Source organism: Vanessa atalanta, chromosome 24 (assembly GCF_905147765.1).
Source record: "Vanessa atalanta chromosome 24, ilVanAtal1.2, whole genome shotgun sequence".
Taxonomy (NCBI): domain Eukaryota; kingdom Metazoa; phylum Arthropoda; class Insecta; order Lepidoptera; family Nymphalidae; genus Vanessa; species Vanessa atalanta.
The window spans coordinates 4,186,799-4,203,590 of NC_061894.1; the positions used below are offsets into that span (position 1 = coordinate 4,186,799).

Consider the following 16,792-nt stretch of genomic DNA (forward strand, 5'->3'; position numbering starts at 1 on the left):
AATAATTATTTCCTTTAAAAAATGTATTAAAACTAGATTGTTATCGCAATCGTTGAATTTTCATAAAGTAATATGTTCTAAGAAGACTCTTAGAACTTATTACCTTCAGATTCCACGATCAAAAACACTGATTGTAAGACTTTTTATTGAAATTATATAATTCGTCTCCTGGCAGATAATGAACTAATGGTAATATTTGTTTTTAATTTTAAAAAAATAAAATAGACATAGATTCGTAAAACTCTATGTTTTTATTTATATAAATGGACGCATTAGAAGCAAGAAACTGAATTATTAATCTTAACTTTAAAATACAATCAAATATTTCAATTAAAATATATGTACAATTTTCTTCTTGAAAATTAAGCAGTTACATTACATTAACAGCCTGTTGTTCCCACTGCTGGGCTAAGGCCTCCTCTCCCTTTGAGGAGAAGGTTTTGTAGCATATTCCACCACGCTGCTCCAATGCGGTTTGGTGGAATACTCATGTGGTAGAATTTCGTTGAAATTAGACACATGCAGATTTCCTCACGATGTTTTCCTTCACCGCTGAGCACGAGATGAATTATAAACACAAATTAAGCACATGAAAATTCAGTGGTGTTCGCCTGGGTTTGAACCTGAAATCATCGGTTAAGTTGCACGCGTTCTAACCACTGGGCCATCTCGCCTCTCAAATTAAGCAGTAATTCATATCAATGCCTAAACTACATATATGTATATTGGTTTGATTTGTCACAATTGCCAATCAGAGCGTGTTTTAGGCTAAGATTGCATTCATAGAATTATTTTATTGATACATATTATTTATGATGATATTTCTCAAAACATTTCTGCCTCATCTAGAGAGTAGTCACTCATTAATTCTACTGCTAAGCATCAATTTTTTGTTGCTGTTGTCCGATTTAAAGAAAGACATCCAAGGTTTTTCATTTAATTAACAATAATATTGTACAGGAATATTATCCATATTAATAAACAAGGAGACGTATTTTTTATGTTCCGTAACTGAAAAAACTACTACATATATACGTATATAACATACTCCGAAATACTTACATTTCGCTCTTAGCTTCTTCTGATGTTAATGAGAGGTGGCGACTTATCAAGAGGTCATTTGCCTGTCCGCCAAGGAAAAAAGGAGAGAGATGACGATTGCGGGTTCAAGCCCAGGCAAGTAATACGTACACTGTACATATGCTTGATTTCGTTTAAATCAATGTTGTTCTCGGTAGTGAATTAAAACATCGAGAAAAAGCCTTCCTCTGTCGGATTAAAAATTGAGGCAGATGTAATCCTCTGCATTGGAATATGTCGATGATAAGCTACAAACCTTGTCTCAAAAAGGAAAGGTCTTAGCCCAACAGTGGGATATATATAGTCAATTCTATCAAAGAAAATAAAAATTCATAATAAAAAGTTTTTGGGATGGTTTATTAACAAAAATATATACAAGATGTTTACTCGTGTATTAAAAGCCTAAATTATTCGCATCATAAACTCGCTGGATAATACACTACTTCCGCACAGCGAGCTTGATCGCTTATGAAGGCCTCAGAACAAACATCTTTGGAAGTGTCATCGTTTGCATTTGTTTAATAATGGTTGTCTCTTCTTACAACTTTAATTGAAAAATAAATCTACAACAAAAAGTAACGTCTTCGCGTTCTCTTAAAATTATGAATAAAATCATTTTCTATTTCTGTATGAAATACAATTATCTTTACAGTTAAGAAAGTTCTTACTCGGCTAGCCGATGTTTGCCAGAACTGCCAGAACTGAACCCAAGAAATTTAACAGAAAATCGTACTGTCTGAATACTGTCGAATCTGGAGAAAAACCACGAAACTATACTATGTTTAATCTTTATTTATAATTAATTACGAGCTTAGCGGTGAAGGAGAACATTGTAAGGACACCTGCAATTAAAAAAAAATCTGCTACGAGCTTATTCATTGACCCTCAGACATCTTTCCATATTCACGTAATTCACAAGACAAGTTATAGAAGGGTCTTCTCTTCAAAACTCTTATTCATTGGTAAAATTATTACGTCATTCTTATATGAAAAGATTACTAACAGGTCCAATTTCAAAACAGAGTTATACAGTATTATTTTTATAGTCCATTAATCGATACCAATTAAATAGTCACAGCAAGTGTACCATTTCTGTTGTACTCTTTGTTCGTTGACGATATTAATATCTCATTGTGCGATTGTTGAATGACACTTCCTTAGACTTTAATCATCATTAAGATACTCGATACTGATGCCATCTTTAAAATATCCTTTTACCGTAATTTATCGTGAGGAATAGCAGTATATTAAAAATACACGAATACAATAATATACATCTACATCCGCAAGGGTCAAGTTATAATTTATTATGTATGTATTTTATGTAAATACGTGAAGTTCTATCTGTTTTTACATTGTATATACGAGATAACATACTTAAGGAATGAATTGCATTTAAAATAAGTTTACAACCGTCTATTGTCTATTAACATTAATCATCATTATCATCCTACTCTTGGTGGTAGGGCGTTTAACCAGCCCGCCTGAGTATTTATTTTTATTTTTTTATGTGATAAGTGGCAAATGAGCAGGAGGCTCACCTGATGGAAAGTGATTACCACTGCCCATGGACATTTGCAACACCGGGAGGCTTTCAGATGAAAAGGTCTTATGGTTTTATGGTCTGGTTTAAATGGTTAGTATGTCATGTAGCAAGGGATATAATATATTAATTTCCAAGGTTGGCAGCATTAGCGATGTAAGCCATGGTTTATATTTCGCTCTTTTCTTGAAGGTTCCCAAGTCGTATCGGTTCGGAAAAACCACCGGCGAAAGCTGGTTCCAAAGTGTGGCTGTGCGCGACAGAAAATGCAATACTAAACAGCAATACTTGGTTCCGGTTTGAAGGGTGACTTCGCCAGTGTAACAAGGGACATACTCGTAACATTTCCAAAGTTCCCAAGTTTGGTGACGCATTCATGATGTATGGGATGATTAATATTTCTTACAGTGCGAATATTTCTATCAGGTGGTCCATATGCCAGACATGTTTATATTAAATAAAAGGAACAATTATTCTCCGATATGTGTATAACAAATATTGTCATTGGTCGAGCTTTCTTACTACTTTAACAATATAGTCGATCGCCATATTGAATTAATGAAATAATATATCAATGTTATTAATTATTAAGGTCCATCAGCAGTGACTACACTTACACTTGTTATACATAACAAACATATTTATACTTGATAAAAAGTATGCGACTCTATGAAATGACTATAACCTGTATTTTAAGGTATAATGTACAAGTATATTCTTTTACTAAAATAATTGTATATTACTAAAATATTAGAGATTTTATTAAAAAAATAAAGCAATAAACAGTATAATTAACAAGTACAGTAATATAATTTATCACATTTATAAAATATAACAAATTAAATTAAATTAAAAAAATAATAGTAAATATATAAATTAAAATTTTAATTATTTAATAATTTAGATTGAATAAGAAATTAATTATAATTTTATTGTCTACATTTTAAAATTACATTTCCTGAATTTCACGGAAAAATTCTAATTTTCGGAAATTATATTAATAGTCCTTTAAAATATATTCAAACGAAAATAAATTCGAGGCTTTCCAATAAAATACATAATTGTATTGTAATTAAACATTAATAAATTAAACAATTACCACGTTTACTTTGAGATAAGGTTTCAACCTCACGTATATCTCTAGTGTAGGCTAAGGGCGTTCAGTACGGAGGGCATATAAAATATGATTTCAAATTAACGTTGTTACTATTGACAGCGATTTAATTAAACATTATCAGATTAAAAGATCATAATTTTAAAGTCGGTTATAATTATCAAGATTTATTACGTTATACTATAGTTGTGTGAAATAATTTTCATGTTCATACTGATCTAATAGATAATTGCTTTGTAACAGTCTGTAAATGCTCCTCTTCTGGGCTAAAGCCTCCATCATTTTCAGGTGGAAGTTTGAGGATATTCCAGATATGAATGTGATTATCAGATTTTTATCCGATATACGCAGGTTTCATTACGAATCGGACTTGAACCAGCAATGATCTTTCAACGTGTTTCATCCACTGCCACTGGACTATATCAGCTTTCGTTCTGAAAATAAGAAATTATTTACATTTGAAACGTCATTTCTAAATATATGAAATGATATTTTTTTCATTCTAACTATAACTAGACATAGACAGACTAGACATGTTTAGTTCTTTAATTAATCTTCTTTAACAGGAATCATGATTTTTATCATTTTTCTATCAAATGATTTGTTTATGTGAACATGTGTATTTGTGTTACCCACACTTTGAGTCAACTTGATGGTCTCTATAAATGAATTGCAGATTCGTTTGAGATGTATCCTTATAGGTTATACGATGAACGATAGATTACAATTCCTAGGTTTTACCGACGTTTGTGTACTTTATACTCTGATTTAATGGAAGTTCAAAGATAAATACATTTATATAAAGTCACTCCTATCTGGGATGCTATGTGCTAAGTTTACCTGATGAAAACGTATGCAGGATTCATTGTAACAACTATAATCTACAGGATCAGATTGGTTATATGATGGACGATATACTTCAGATAGACATATATTAATCTTATATACATACTGTACTTATTATATGTACTAGTTATATCGTAATACGCGATTTTAATATGATACAAGACGTTTTAACATAATTATAGTTATATATTTTTATGAAAAAATAGCTTGTGAAATAAGACTCGAAAAATTAACTTTTATATCATACTTCAAAATTGGGTTGCCCGATTTAAAAAATTATAAATTACGTTGTGATGAATTAAATAATTGCAGCTTGTATCCCTCGCATAAAGATTCTGAAAAGGATTAAAAAATATATATTTGTACGAAATGTCAGCCATACAGATAATTAATGGTCAAGTACCGAGAATGAGATAATGCCGATTAAAGAGAATTACTAGGCATAAAAATGTCAACATTTATCACAGTTCCACAGGATACTTGCGTATGCGCACGTCCCGGTTATGTAATTGATGAGTTTCGTTACCGGATCTTTGTAATACGGATTTATATGAAGCAACTCTAAAGATCACTTGCAATCATCAATTTGTTAATTAAACATACAACCCGTCAACATTATTGTAATGCTCTATGTGTGATTTATAATGTCTGTAATAGGAATGTTACGAATAGGTACATTAATTATATTTTGATATTAGGTATATTGTTTTGCGGCCAGGTATTATGGCGTATATAACAAAGCGTAGAGATAATACTCGTCGACTTTTAGGATATGTTATATATAATTTACTGTATTTAACTTTGTATTTCTAATTTTAGAAACGAGTAACTACTGAGTTCTTAGTAGAATGATAGTCTTACGTTCAATAAAATTGTAAATTAACTTGATGAATTCAAAAGTGCTTGTAAAAGCCTACTTGAATAATGTGTTTCGATTTGATTCTTAAAGATACATTTAAATTAACAACATAAGTGTTAATTTCTTGAAAACATAATAGTGGTTTTACTTGGTGGTAGGGCTTTGTGCCAGGTCGTCTGAATAGGGCGTCTCGTGTAGCTATCGTAGTGCCAGGTGGCATCAGTGCACCGGAGTTCAGGGGGCCCTCTAAACTAAGCTTTTCAAAAAAAGAGCGAGGGTCAGCCAACTCGCCAGCTCCTGAAGCTAGAAAACCTTGACCCTGCTTACAAGATTTCTTTTTCCTATCTATAATTTTGAAGGGCAATATAAGTTAAAGAGGTGGTGAGTGCCCGATTATTTTCTATGCATTTGGACCTAAGTACGCCACTGGGACTGAGAATATTTTTGTGTTGCGGTTTGAAGCTTGGGTTAGCCAATGTTCCTACAGGCACAAGCTACATAGTAGTTCCCAAGGTTGGAGACAAATGGTAATATGAGAGAAGATTTATATCGGTTTCAGTACCAAGGTCAGCCGCGACGACTTACCATCATGTGACCCGTTTGCCAGTTCGTCTACCTTTGACATAAAATACCAGTTTAAAGGTTAGGTGAGCCACAAGGGTCTTAACGTCCTAATTGTTCAAGGTTAGTGGAGCATTGGTGACGTAAATAATGGTGAATATTTCTTTCAACAGCAATATCTATGTTCGCTGGTCATTTGACGTCAAATGGCCCAAAGTGAAAACAATACCATTCCTATAATAAAATATTAGGACGTATTAAAATTTTAAGGTAACGGTGTAATTTATTAGTAGGTTATATGTTGCCATCACATGACAATCTTGACGTGAATCTAATAGAGTTCATATAATTTGTTGATTACCATTTTCGATACAGAGCGATTACCATCTGACCTTTGCAGCACATTAATGTAAACCTGTAATACTTAAGGTTAGATTAATCAACAAATATGTCAGCGGTTATAACCAATATATATTTAAATGATCAGGAAACATATTCATAAACAATGCACCCAAATTAAATCACCTAAAAATGTCTGTCTAATAGAAATGATTCGTTCTTATTGCGCATATGATTTATTTGTAAGAAAAAGGTTTTCATTAAATTGGACAAGACCTCTTTTTGATAGACTTCTTCTATATATATATATATCATTCGAATTAATTCGTAATACACGCAACTCGATCTGATTGTCAATTAAATTCTGTGTATGTAGCCTTATCAGATCGGATGCAATCACGATGTGAGATTCAATTGCTGACTTAATCAAATCGGCTATGTATCGTTCCCGACGTCCTTTTAGATTTTACTGTGTGCGAATTGTGTAGAATAATTTAAAATTAAATTAGTAGAATAAATACAGATTAAAAATGAAATTTTAAGAAATAACACAATATCTTGATATTGTAAACTGTCGCCCAATTAAAAATAAAATCTTTATTACAATTTTCAACCAAGACTGGGATTAGATTAAGATTTAAGCAAGAAATGGAAGCGAAATTACAATATACGTAAGAATTATTAAAATGGTTATATTGTTATAATTACATTTACATAGGAAATATTTGTATATATATATATATATATATAATTCTGATCAAAATTAAAATAATTACTGTACAAATCGTGACTGCGTGGAACGATGACAGAAAAGCTGTATTTCCTTGTTCGAATGCAATTCAGATTTACGGACCGAAATATAAAATTGAATTTCTTCGCTTAGTGAAGGCTTTGTTACATTTTTGTAACCTCATATCCCATAGCGTTTCACACGCGTTCAATTTACCATGGAATAACAATAAACTTAAAATACAACAATATTACATAACCTCAGCAAAGTAATTAATTTACAAATTACCTAAATGTCTTAAAATAACGATTAAAAAATATGTACGTAAACTTAAGTTTTTGTAACTTTAGCAGTTATGTATTCAGTCATTCGTTTTATTTTTGTGTGTTACTCCAGACCCACAGACAACATAAAATTTTTGTTTCTAAATTAGGACTAACAAATATCCATATTAACTGAATAAAAAATTAAAAAAAAAAAATGTGACGTTTCAATTTAATTTATATGTATAGATGCAGAGATTGCGATGTTGGGACCTGTTTTTCTTTTCTCTTTTCTTTGATTTAAGGCTATCTGAAAAAGATCACTGTCTTTGTGATAAAGCCGTCTCTAAAATACGTACATCTTTCGTAGATTTTCCATTGTAGTGTATGGTATTTACTGTTCTAACGTTCTTTCGACCAATTTTCTTTTACTCGTAAATATTTAGGGTTCAGATTTAGGGTTCAGATTTAACTTCACTGAATGAATATAAGCTACATAATAGTTTACGCAAGCAATGATTGGACAGCTATTAATGCATTCCGGTGTATTACCTAAGCACCTGTCTGTAACATCACGCTCCATTTGATCTCATATGTAACAATACAAACTCCTTACTGTGAAAAATGTGGAATTGAAATTAAGTACAAAATTGTCTTAGCCAAAAAAGTAGGCAGTTGCTGGACGAAAAGACTTAACCCAAAGCCGCCGACTTCAACAATACGATCCATTTCAAGCAAATCGTAACGTAAAATAGCGATCGTATCCGGTAACGTACTGTAAAAATCAGACTTTAAAACAGTTCCTAATCATGACTGCGTGGAATGGAACTTAAGAATTACGAATGAAATTTGCAAAGTACGTTCGCTTTAGCATATTTGCAGCACACTTCAACATACTTTTACAGTTAACATTAGTCATTATAGGTAATTAATCTTAGATAAGTAGGTAATTAAATTTATATAGGTATATCATTAAGAAAATATTTTTTGTACGTCGAATCTTCACATTATCTTAGCTTATCTCAATAGTATAAACAGCTGACTTGAAAATAAAATAAACAAAAATAAATATTGTGTTATGATCTACTTTTGCATGAATTACGCGGTAACCATTAAACTAACCACCTCCTGGGATTTTTTAAGATATAAAAATAATAATAATAATACCCATATTATCTTCAAATACGAAAACGTAAGTTTCGGTTACAAGCCCTGTGTATATAAATAAGTAAAGTTTGTATGCTTGAAATAAAACTAGTTTTTTAACGGACAGACTCGAAAATGTCTGCCCGTGACCACGAACACTGCAAAGTGCTCGAAACGTCGGGATGTTAAAAAAAAAATAATAATAATTAATATACGCGATTAAATCCGTTAAAAAAACTAGTTTTATTTCAATTTGTATGCTTATAAGTTTTAATGTAGGACGTAATCTACAAAACTATTTACCGATTTTAAAAATTATCTCAATAATATTTAGGATGGATGATATAGTTTTTCGTTGAACCCAATTTTGCAACGTAAGTAAGGAAACGCTGTCCAGCGTGCGTTTCTTGCGTTTCATATGAACGCTGCCTCAAAAACAAAAGGGTATTTAGTTTATAATAACAATTAAAAACACACGCCTTTATCTATATTTTTTTTTTTGAATAAAAATAATAATGTAACAGCCATAATAAATAAAAATAATAATGATAAAGAAAGGACGAGGAAAGGATGACGATATGATAATGGCAATGAGAAATTTGATTTAAAAAAAAACCGTAATACGTCATCAATAAAACACGGACGTGAATCTAAGTGGGAATTCACACGGAGATTTTAAACAATAGTAAATTATTATATAACTTAAATTTCACATTGGGACAATTTTTCATGATGATTGTGACACATTCGCCACATGTCTAATTGTCTTCATTCTCATTATTTGTACGAAAAACACATGCTTATAAATAAAAGAAATAGCAGCCTTATTAAGACTACGACTCTCACAGTTTTATACTGCATATAAATGACATATTTCGCCGTCTATTCCTATTTCCTGGCCACAACCATGAGAAAACATAACAAAACACCATTATCATAGACTAAAGATTAATTCAGACATAAAATATTCATTATTGGAAAAAATGTTTACTTTTATTTAAAGAGGAAGAGAGGGGAGGAGGACGACCAAAGAAGACATGGAAGGAGTGTATGAGGGGGGATTTGATAGAGATGGAAGTAAACGATCAGAAGACTAATGATAGAGAATATAAGGAAAAGACAGCCTTTTTTTTTCTCGCTGGAAAAACGCGTTACGCGCTTCCCCCACGTGATGGAAGGTTGGGGGGGGGTGTCACTCCCCGGAGCCCTGGACGCCGAGTGCGCCCAGGTACGCCGGGTTTACCCACTAAAAAACCAGCGGTACCCTCTCCGTCTTTCGGTGGGCGCCACGGGATCGCTTGCGCATGCTACCGTGACAGGAAAAGACAGCCTGCGCCGACTCCAAATAACTTGGAACATGGGCAGGGAAAATAAATTAATAAATAGCATCGTTAACTTCCGACTTCTATGATGTCACGTCAATGTAAGTAAGAATTGCGAGTCATCGCTGGCTCGCATACCTGCAGTCTAACCTGCTCACAATAATTTTCAGGATGTTGTTGGAACTACTTTTTACGTTAGTTACTTATCACCCATTCATCAGATACTCTACCGCTACATACTTAGTATTTTTGTTTTTCAGGTGCGTGAACCAGTGTATCTACAGGCACAAGGGCCATAATATCTTGGCTTCAAGGATGATGGCGCATTTGCAATGTAAAGAATGTTTAATATTTTTTAACTGAGCTTATGTCTATAGAACATGGTGACCATATAGCTATCAGCAGGTGGCCCATGTACCCGTCTGTCTTCCTATACTATAAAAAAAGAACTGCTCCGTAATCTACGTAACAGGGGTCGTCGAAACAGTTGACGCACATACCTAGTACGCTAAAGACATACCAGAATATCTGGTAAATAGTTTCGTTGTAAAACTTGTATTGTCACATGCATGACCCATGTGCTCAGGAGGAATATGTTCAAATGTCCCAACTCCTTCAAAAGCATTAATTTTGGCCTTGACATACTTACATAGTATATCTTTATTATATAGATAAAGTATGTAAATAAATAAAATTTTACGTAAAGATTATTTTAGCGTAATATTAACTTGTCTTCCTTAACTATTCTCTGACAAGTGAAACATACATTTACCTTCTACATACATTGATTCAAGATGCACTTCAAACCCTTTATATGTTTGTTATTTATTATTGATCTTATCATACTTCCTTAATATTAATTTGCATAAGGACAGAAATACTGTATATTAAAACAATTATTTCTGGTTACTTGACCGTTGCCTGGTTTGATAACATATAAACATTAATAAAAAGACACTCGTTATAACCGAGGGTTGCCAATCTTTTATTCAGGATACGTTCGATTTTTAATGCAGGTAACACCGATGGAGTAGACTTATTTAGAGATTTTTAATAATGTTTCGCTCACTTAACTTGAAAGTTTATAACTGATTTTAAGATTTAAGGTCAAGGTTACCAAAAAATATATATATTACGAGTATCTACGAGCCAACGTATTTCAACAATGTTGCATCTGTTGGTTGCAGTTATCTTTCGACTAAGGCAAATAGTCAAAACTACAGTAGGTATATAAGCATAAATTACAATCGTCCCTGACTTAACCACGTTATAGCGATCTTTCCTCCACCTCGAAAAAAATCTTATTAGTCCAATTCTTATGGTGCAAGACTTGACCATCATCGGCGAGGCTCCATAAAACACACGGCTCCCGGGTTTCTTTACATTAATTTTTCTAAATTAAGACAGGCCTAATAAAAACTAAGTATAAACAATACATACACTGTAGTGTAGCGTCTTGGGGGAGGCCTATGTCCAGTGGAGTAATACAGGCTGATCATGATAATGATGATGAACTTCAAATAAGTTGCCAAAGGATCTTTAAGTTAATTTTATTTCAGGTCAATGACCACATTGCAACGAGACACATTTACCTAACAATCGTTCCTTTAAAGTTTTACGATGAGTATTCAATAAGTGTACGTATGAAGGTAGATGCATTGTATTGTTCTACAGATTCTATTGTATTGGAAATGTTCAAGTTGAATAGATTAAGGCTCGACGGATAAAAAGCAATAATTTCCAGCTTTGTTCACTAGTAAGGTTCTACACGCCCGCGCCGATGAGGTGAAGTGACAAGTACTTATTTAAAAAAAACATCATATTTAATTGTATAACAACGATTAATATATACTTATTTTTAAAGCCTATTGCAATGGAAGTAGGAAAAAAGATAAACAAACCATAGATTTACGTATTTCATGCGATTCGCTAATAACTCAGATATATTGTGCACTAGTTAGAGTTTATTATTAATATATAATTATTTATAATACAACAGTATATATACACAACTACTTATTTCCACTTTAATTTTAATTCCAAAATACCCAAAGACCAATGAAATTTTTTGTCCACAAAAATGCCTTAAAAACCAAAAACATCGTTATGAAACTTGTCTTTCAGCTTAAGCTAATGGGAACGCGTCGAATTACCATTAACCAGTGGCGTAGCTATCGTATGGCCAGGTGGTGCAGTGCACCAGGGCCCCTGAGGTCTGGGGGCCCTCTAACCTAAGCTATGAAAAGAGCTTTGAATAGAGATGAAGTATGGATTTAACTTACTAATTATATGTTCAACTCACTGTATCCTGTATCCCATTCTTATTACTATCTATAATTTTGAATGCCAATATACGTTAAAGAGGGGGCGAGGTCCCGATTCTATTTCTATGCACCGGGGCCCTTACCCACCTAGCTACGCCACTGCCATTAACTCTGTATATATCATTATTGGCCTAATATTGTTAATAGTATAATAAAACTGTGAACGAAAAATTGAGTGATAAGATTGGTTGTATCATTTTCTCTCACGTACCAAATCTTAGTACGTGACAAAGCTACAGAGCTCACAAGTTAAATAATAATACGATTGAGACTGTTCAATTTAAACTATATATTTAAAATGAAATACATTTATTTAGGAGTCGATCACTCAAACGTCAGAGAATTTTCATTTGAATTTCAGACTTAGTGCAATATTTTAAGGTTTGGTTTTGTCCAAACGTCTATTGTAAATATAATAGAATTTAAAAATTCCTCTGTTGAAAGTAATTCTCAATATAATTGATCTCTAATAAGCGATAACTTTGTCTTGTCTCATGTGACTGTAAATTCATTGATTATATTTTGAAACGTGTTAATAAATAAATTTAGGAAATATAGTAAAAAGGATCTTGTCGAAAATATATGTATTCCTATACAAAGATCGCTTCAATAGTAAAGCTATTCACTGTTTAATTCATCAGTCTTCATCTACACACGGGTGATAGTAGTTAAACTTATTTATTGAATACAAATCTATCCCCAACATCAATGATATATAAAAACTTCATCTTACTTTATTGTCATACTCTGTAATTAAAATGGTGGAAAAAAGTAACTACTTTTCGAACTTTTAGCTACAATTCAATTTAACACTGTAACATAACAATTCAAAAGTGCCTTAATGAGCCTACTTGAATAAAGAAAATTTTGATTTTTATTTTGTACATATTCATATGATATACGCCGTAGAGTTTGGTTTAGACAAGCATGTATTCTCGCGATGTTTTCCTTCAATGCAAATATAATTAAAATTACATAGAGGTTCTTGTCCGGACTCATACCATTGACCTTCGGGATACACTGAGTCATTTTGCTCAGAAGAAATATAACTAACATAACTATCATTTATGATTTTTTATCGGTAATTTTGTTATTATTTATAAACTATTTCATTACAATAGGTCATGATTGCTAACAATCAATTACATCCATCAATAAATACTCGAACTAATTATGTATCAATTTGTATATTTACGAATTGTATATGATGAAATAAGTTTACAAATCAATTTGATATATTTCATTATAAATTAATTTCAAATATAGTCCTTATAAACTTATTCAATAAAGTTCACAATTCTTCACAATGTGTTGCTAATTCTTCGCCCACCGTACGCTAAGTGAACCCGCTAATTTTGCACTTTCAACGTAGATAATTATAACTTGACTTGCATAACCCTAGTCGCTTCTGTAGTCACGATCAAATTGTTTCACCAATATCTTTTTACCATCATTCTAGGAAAACAAACAATATTGAACTTTAAATTCATTATCATAAAGATATCATTTAACTTTAAACATTTTATCACGATCATAATAAACTTGTTACGACACAAAGCAACAAAAATTATATCAAAACTTCAAAGGCAGTGGTTGCATAACCTCGTTCCCAATACAATAATAATGGATGTCGCAGAAAAAAAAACGAAAGTGCAAGAATTAGAGCGGACAATGGATACAATGGCACGGTAGACACGATTCGTCGTAAAAAAGATTAAAACCTAAGACATGATATGAGTGTATTATTGTTACAGATAAAATAAATCGGTAAAAAAGGTTACATATAATTTGGTTGGCACACATACGCACTCATTCATAACGTGCCGAAACGTATTCGTGTTATTTATACTGCACATTATACCAACCGTCGATTCTTAAGACATAATTTGCATCACTTCATCGGCTATTAGGGTATATATAATTTATAGCAACCTCTCTATGTGTGTATGGTGATTAAAAGATAGACGACACGTAAGTTCAGTTGCGCAAGAAACTTCAATAAATAATTACTATGAAACAAATGAAGTAAAGCTTCTACCTAGTATTTACCTCTTCTGTTTTCTCAGTTGTTTGAATTATCCGTTGAAATTTATAATTAGTGGGGTTATATAAGGTTTAATGTGAGCTTTAAAGCAACTTAAGAAGTTTAACAAGTTACGTCACGAGTAAATTGTTAAGTATAACATAATTGATTTACTTTCACGTGTAATTAGAAATAGACAATATTTAATGCTAACTACTAAGTAGGATTAATGGGTAAAACATTATCGTTGTTATTCTTATCATTAGTACGCTATTTATCTTAAGTATTATTATTTGTCTGATGGTATAACAAGGTTAAAATGAGTCTCCATCCAAAATTTCCTTTTTTTTATTGTTCGTCTTTGCTTGGCTAAATAAAAAAATGAGCTGAAACTTTTACTATGAATAAAAAAAAAGAGTGCATATTTTATGTATCATCTTTTATGTGTACTCATTACGGGTACAATATTTTGATTCCTATTAACAGACAAATTCTATAGAAAAAAATTTATACCATTTTGAAATAACGACCCAACGTAAATGACAACGACATGACGCTACATTGACGTTCATGTCTTATTTTTTGCCAAATCCAAGAACAGTGAAATCTGCTAAAAGGTCAACACTGAATATTTGCTTATAAACATCTGCCGTCTTACAAACTAAACACTTACTACACAGTGCAATCAAGCAAACCAAAACTCTATTGCTGGAAAATAAAGTTTTAATTTGAAAAATAATGTTTTAGTTGTAGAGGTACAACAAATATCATAAAACGGTATTTATTGCTGAAAATTTGGGCCGCTTTTGTTGTATAGCAGTTCAAGGTCCAATTTCACTCCTGAACTCGCAGCTGGTCAAAGTGTGATTGCTTATTTTAAGTTTTCTACTATTTGCTTTTCAGTCGTCTCAGTTACTTTAGTCAAAGTTTTGAAGAAATTAATGATATTTTTTACACAAATTGTTGTTTTTATTTTATACCTATATATTATATACTACTAACAACCCGACCCGGCGTCGCAAGGTTTGCAATTTATTAATAAAGAAAATGTAGTGCTTAGCAAGAAACATTTTTCGTTAAGGATGTTTTAAGGAATTTCTGCCACCCTTCCTTTCCATTTCCGCACATGGACAGTGAGTCGTTGGCCGGTACCGTAAAGGAGAAAGCTGATCTTTTAGGTTCTCGTTTCGCATCTAATTCGACTCTTGGTGACTGAGGAAAGTCACCACCAACAAGCCCGCGGAGTGCAGTTCGTAAAGCACTACTTTCCTTGAATATTCATAAGTCGAGTGGGCTCGATGGCATCCCGATCGATGTTGCAACAGACATGTGCTCCGGATTTGTCTCGGCTTTTAACGCATCTTTTCCGGAATCCTACGCATTAGGCCTCGAGCTGAAATACTACATTCAGACCCGTCAAATTACAGTCATCCCCTACTTGTTCTCCGTTTCTTCGACGGTGATGCTCTAAATTAAAGGAACTTCATTAACTCTGATGTTCCTCAAGCCTGCGTACTATGACATACTCTGTTACTCTGCATATTAATGATTTAGGGCATATCAGCAATATTGACTGATATGCCCTAGAACCGATATAAACTTGTGTCTGAAATCGAGTCTTTGTTAACCAAAGTATTGGCCTGGGGCCGGCTAAACCTAGTCAAATTCAACCAAAAAAAGTCACATTTGTAAAATATCTCCACAGCTTAATAACATTCCTCTTGCTGCTACAGCTAGTATTTCCTATACTTGGCATCAATATTTCGAGCATCGTTCAGGTCCGCGGTCAATTAGAAGGTAAAGCCAAACTGGCATATAGTACTTCACGTCTGCCCATCGCCTAATACAATACAAGGCGCAAATTCAACCTCATATGAAGTACTGCTCAAACTTTTAAGCGGGAGCTTCCCAGTACCAGCTTCTGCTATTCGACCGTACTCAACGTAGAGCGGCTTGAATTACCGACGATCAAGCTATCTCCATTGTTTGCATTAATCCCGTCCGCTCAATTTCATACCAACTCTATGACAAATACGACTTGGCAAACATTTTATCTGAATAAGGAATAATAAGGAATTCAAGAAAATGGGTTCGCAAATAGCCTATAGTATGTAATATAGTATATAATAGGTATAAATAGTTATTATGAAGAAAAACACATACTATCGGCTACTTTTCTGTAGGTCTTGTTACCTGCTATTTTCTAGGACATAGTTTTGATGTATCTTCTAAGATTCAGTCAGCGTTAGCCATATAAGCATACAAAAACAGTTTTTAAGACACAACACTGTCATAGTTCAGCCATTTTGTAAAAAATATTTACAAATTACTTATATTAAATAAACTCCTTTTTTTATTAGTGAAAACCTTATCAAAATCCGTTGACTAGTGTAGAAGCAGGATGCGGAGATACAGACAGAAACCGACTTTGTTTTTTAATATTTATATGGTTTTATTTAATCTAATTCATGAGCAAATCTAGCTTCAAACCTTCTGTCACCTAATAAATACTGTATATGTGATTTGTAGGCAATTTGTGCCCAGACATGCTTCATAAAAATTATAGTTATAAAGAAACTCATAATTAGACGACTACCAAGTATTAATATTAATAGGTAAATTTATTAGAAATTTTTCAGCAT

At 32.6% G+C, this 16,792-nt stretch overlaps 1 protein-coding gene across 2 annotated transcripts in view; it reads right to left on the reverse strand.

Moving 5' to 3' along the window:
- LOC125073616 overlaps positions 1-16,792 on the reverse strand; it is a 165,595-nt gene that overhangs the window by 142,285 nt on the left and 6,518 nt on the right. For both annotated transcript variants that reach the window (XM_047684520.1, XM_047684521.1), the window contains exon 2: positions 9,565-9,574. The gene's annotated coding sequence lies outside the window, so the exon portion shown is untranslated. The remainder of the gene's footprint in view (positions 1-9,564; positions 9,575-16,792) is intronic.